The following is a 6038-nucleotide window of genomic DNA, read 5'->3' as shown; positions in this document are numbered from 1 at the left end:
TTAGTCATCAACATATAAAGTATGAGAAGGAACTTGGCATCTAATAGTACCTGACATTAATTCAAGCTCACCATTCTAAACAGACTTTGAGATTCCCCTGCTAAGAACCTCTTCTGCAAGACAAAAAAAGCAAGGGGGACAAGGGGTCCCCTTGCCTCCACCTCTAGTACACTGAAAATATCCATGTTGGGATCCATTTATAGAAATTGAAAGATGAGTTGATTCAAGAATAGTTTTTATCCAGTCACAAAAGGTTTCACTGAGACCAAACTTCTTTAGCACATGAATTAGAAAGCTCCAGTCCAAAGTGTCAAAAGCTTTGTATCATGTAAGTTGATTTCTTCTGAAGCTATATAAGGATGCAATCCTTTATGTTTCTTCCATGAATAAAAAACCCCTTTGCCCTCTAGAAGTTAAAACTGGCATGATTTAAGCTAACAAATAAATATATCATTTGACTAATAATTAGATAATAATTAATATGATAATATCATTTAATAGTAAGTCAAAAGACGAAGATTTATTATTCATAACTATAATGTAGAATATAACATCATTATGTGTTAATCAAAAGAGAAAGATGTAATATTCATAAATATGATATAATATAATTTTCCTTAGTGCATATAAAATTTCGTAGCATTTGACTTAATTAATAGAAAATTATTTAATAGCTCCCCCAAAAAAAATATTATTTAATAATTAATCAAAAGATAAATATTTGATTATCATTTATATAATATAACTATTATTATAAATCCTATAAAAAAAATTGACTATCTTTCAACACTTCAAATTTTTCTCTCAAAAAAATCTTATTTATTATTTAATCATAATAAATATAAAATAATATATCATTACTTAATAATTAATAAAAACTTCAATTTTTTAAAGTAAACAATTAATGTTTCATCAAATGCATACTATTTTCTAGTTATAATATAATTATATTATATTATATATATGATAATCAAATCTTTATCGTTTGATTAACTATTAAATAATACTTTTTTTCAGGGGAACTATTAAATAATATGCATAATTGTACTTTTGATCTTCGCATTTTAACCAAGTCATGAAATTGGTCCTGCTTTTTCAAATCGAGCAAAGCTATCACTATACTATGGTGTTTTTTGCAATTTTCGTCCTAACCCACATTTTCATTTCCAAAAACGATGATGTGTCTAATGACATTTTCCATGTGGGAATTGCCACATAGGAGTTATTTTGGCCACATCACTAAAAAATTAGACACATCATCGTTTTGGGAAGGGAAAATGTGTGTTAGGATGAAAATTGCAAAAAACATGATAGAATAGGGATAGCTTTGTTCGATTTGTAAAAGCCAGGACCAATTTCGTGAGTTGTTTCAAATGCGAGGACCAAAAGTGCAACTAAGCCTAAATAATATTCTATTAATTAAGCCCATTGATACTAAGTTTTCTATTCACTAAGGAAAATTGTATTAAAATACTTTTATGCATATTACATCTTTAATTTTTTTTTATTAACTCTGAAAGATATTATTTTATATTATATTTATGAATATTAAATCTTTATCTTTTGATTCACTATTAAACAATAGTATCATATTAATTATTAGTATCTCATTATTAGTCAAATGATATATTTGTTTGTTAATATTTTATGACTGGAATTAATATTTATTTCTTAATTGCTTATTTTATTTTGTTTACAAGATTTATAATGATTATTAATTATTTATTACAAATAAATAATCTTTCAAAGGGCTTTCTTTTTCTAGGTAAACGAAAGTATTCCCGTGTATAACTGCGAAGAATAATTATGTGATATAACTGACATTCATTTAAGTTGTTGATAACTGAAATTAATATTCAATAATTAATTTTTAATTATTACTTTACACTTTTATAATGATTATTAATTATTGTAGGAATTAAATCAAATTATTTAAGACCCCTTGGGTTTAGTTTAGTAGGTAGGGACATTGTATAATATATGTAGGGTTATTGAGACAAATTTAGTGGGAGAGTTTGCCTTCTTCAAAAATTATACAAGGGCGGGGTTTTTAACTCCGGACACCCACTTATTCACCTTAAGAGGTAAATTTCTAGCGAAAAGTCTACTTGACAAAAACAAAAATCAAATTATTTATGACAAGGAAATGATCATCCAACATATGTTTTTTCCTGGGCTAAACAATGTTTTCTCGTGTACAAATGCAAAGACTAATTATTTGAAATAACAAAAATTCAGTTAAAATATTTGCATTTCTAAACATAAATATTTTTTTATATGCACACATAAAAATTTGAATCTTAAATTAGTTGGTCAAGGAACTTAAATATCTACCTTTCTACCACTCAATGTTGTATGCTCCAAGTATAGTATATTGATGCTCATTAGAAATTACTCCATAATCTGAAACTGTGAAGATCAAACACAAACATTGGTACCAGATACAATAACAAATACACAAAGAAATATAAATTATGCATAAATATGTTTATCATACGGTGCTTTTTACGATACACAAACACTGATAATGGATACGACACTGATAAAAGAAAAGGAAGGACATAAAAAGATTGTGTAGAGTTCCCAAATGTGTGACTTTGGGTTGGTAATGGATATTATTTATAGGCTAAATTTTAGTCTTGAAACGGTTATATATTTTAAGTTGAAAAGTTGTGTCCGTTAGAATAAATAGAAGTTGCCATGAAATGGTGCCAACTTTTTTTTTTTTTTTTGACAAAAATGGTGACAACTTTTAGTAATTATCTTTTCTAGGATATAATATAAATATAAATTCTTGTCAAAAAGAAAACGATATAATATAAATAGAAGTATGATAATGTCCTTTCAAAAAAAAAAGAAGTATGATTATGTGATATCCAAAAAAAAAAATTATAAAATCCCAAGAGTTTAATAGCTACTATATTTGTTTTGAACCAAAAAAAAAAAAAAATACTATTCTTGTCAAAAAGAAAACGATATAATATAAATAGAAGTATGATTATGTGATATCCAAAAAAAAATTATAAAATCCCAAGAGTTTAATAACTACTATATTTGTTTTGAACCAAAAAAAAAATAAATACTATATTTGTTCATTTCAAGATACCACGACTTTTAATATTTACCTAGACCGTTTCTTACTCAAATTTGTAACGATCTTGTATATATCGAGATTTCTAAAGAATATCTTAATTTAATCTTTTATTTTGGGAGGAAAATATTAATTTATTATTGTAAATACAGACTATCATTACTATCAAACATTTATGAGTTGTCCTCGTGAGCTTAGCTCAATTGGTATGGACAATGCATAATATATGCAAGGTCTGGAGTTCGAATCCCAACCACCACCAAAAAAAACCAGCCACCACCAAAAAAAACATTTATGAGTTATGTGCACTCATTTTATTTGTTCATCAGTGTAGCATATGAGTTATGTGCACTCATTTTATTTGTTCATCAGTGTAGCATTCATCATATTTGTTCATCAGTGTAGCATATGAGTTATGTGCACTCATTTTATTTGTTCATCAGTGTAGCATTCATCAAAATATGTGAACAAGGGATGTTTGAAGTGCAATTTGGATCTGTTTTAAGGAATCTGGTCCAAAACAAAAATCCCACGAGATTCGATCTAGTTCAATTAAATACGGTTTTATTTGGATAAGATTTTGAATGTCTAAAATATAATTCTAATATTCTAATATTTTATTAATATTACACAAGGACGAAAGAATTAGGTTTCATAGAAGATAGAAGATAAAATATACTAGAAATTAATATTACAGAATGAAAAGTATTGATTTTGCTTAAAATATATGACGTAGTAGAATATAGATTAAATCTAAAGAATAATATTGTTTCGAAAAACATAAAATCAATAAACAATATATTATTTGTAAAAAAAAACAAACAATAGATTAATGTAATATATTATACTAACAAAAATTAAAATATTAAAATTTACGGTTAAATATGTATTTAGTCTCTACAAAATAAAGAGCTTTCAAATTTAGTCCCTAAAAAAAATTCACTCTTAAGTCCCTGTTTACCTTTTATATGGACTATTTCGAGGATTAAAACTATCCATTTTTCCTAAATAACTTTTAAAATATAGTTTATTCTTACAAATAATATTATAGAGGACTACGGTACTTCCTCCATATTTATTTACCTTTTTGGTGAGTTTTTGCTTCTACCTCCTCAATAAGAAGATATACAAGGAAATAATGATGATGCTATGCCACACAATGTTGTAATCAATATGAGGGCACAACATGAATCAATTTTTTCTTACAAATCATCTAGTGTTGAAGAGTTTTTTTTTTTTTTTGTTGAAGGTATCTAGTGTGAAAGAGGCTATTGACACAGTTAAAACTATCTCTAGATATATCTCTAGATAATGGATTAACTATCTCTAGATAATGGATTTTGAAAAAACAAACGAACACACCTTGTCTTGTCTATGACTGGTTTCTGAGACCAAAGAGTGCTTTCTTTTTGTTTTTTAGGTAAAAAGGGAGGAAGAAGAAGCTAACCTACCCAAAATATATTAGATAAAAGAGTGATACAATGGAGGGGGCCAAGCCAAAACTCCATGTTTGTCTACATAGGAAGATTGAATATGTGCTAGAGCGGGGGCGGGGGGTGAACAACGTTTTAAAAATTTTATCGAGTTTTTAGCGAAAGCGAGTTTGAAAACAATTTGACTAGTTGGATTTATGCTCAAAACGATAACAATGACAAAGAGATTAAGACAAAGTAATACACAATAAGATTTACTATTGAATTGAGAGATTCAACTGCTAAATCTTAATACAATCAATGATTATAATTCTCACACAAAATACAAAACAAGACGATTCTCAAACCAAACCTAAGAACAATAAAAGGAGCTATACCTAATGAACACAAGGTATATGTTGAAGAATTGAGACTTGATCACATTCAAATCAATTATAAACAATCATCAAACAATCATATACTCAAATTAAACAAAATAAAATAGGAAAGGAAAGAGAAACGACACCGAGATTTATAGTGGTTTCTCCCTTTCGTCCTAGCTTCGGAATACATCCACTCTTCTTGATAGAAAACTTCTATATCAAGGACTTCCACAAAAATTGAATGTTTGATTACAATATTGTTATTACAAGAACTCACAATTTTAATAAAAATAGGGAATAATAACTACATTTAAGCTTTGAAATTTTTAATTTAACAATTTCATTGAATTCATGTTTGATTACTGACATGGTATCAGAGTGACACCCCCGGTGCATCTCCATTTGATTCAGACAATGATGAAGAAGAGGAATCTGATGCTTATGAAAATATTGATGTTTATGTTGTTGAACAAAAATTAGTTTTGTACAAAGCATTAAAAGAACAACATGATATGCTAATGTATGTTCAAATGTGCAGGACCATAGACTAACATTCAATGTATTAAATTCAGTTTTGGTACTGAAAGAATATATACAAGAGCATTTGGAATTTGAAGTGATGTTGAAGTTTTGGACTGGAATCTGAAGGACAGCAGACTCAAAAGAAGTGTAGCTTCTGAAGGGTCAGAATCTAAAGACATGGACTTTGAATAAGTGTAGCTTATGAAGGACTCAGACTATGGAGGCCATGTTAGCATGTAAGACTCAAATTAGTTTTGTCATCTTCTGAAGAGGTCGCTATCAGTCTCAGATAGTATAGTTTGTTCTCTTCTGACCACGTGCAAAAACAGACAAAGAACTTCAATGACAATTCGAATGAAACGGATAATTCCTTTTGAACTTATTAAGGAATTATAAATGTCCTTTCAATGACATTACCAAAATCAAGAAATATTCCTACGTATATGATCAAGCTTCTCAAGGACTCAACGTAATGCACTGACACCTCTCCAATATTTGTAAGATTTTTCTCTATCTAAGGAGCTGAAGACTTGAAGATATTAGGCTTAATTGCATGTTTGGTCCCTTATGTTTATTTTAGTTTTCAAGTTGGTCCCTTACGTTTTGAAAGTTTCAAGTTGGTCCCTTACG

Source organism: Medicago sativa, chromosome 6, assembly GCF_051527215.1.
Source record: "Medicago sativa cultivar Bolivia chromosome 6, Bolivia_mono, whole genome shotgun sequence".
Lineage (NCBI taxonomy): Eukaryota > Viridiplantae > Streptophyta > Magnoliopsida > Fabales > Fabaceae > Medicago > Medicago sativa.
The sequence above is the reverse complement of the archived record's forward strand: the minus strand, read 5'-3'. Positions refer to the sequence as shown.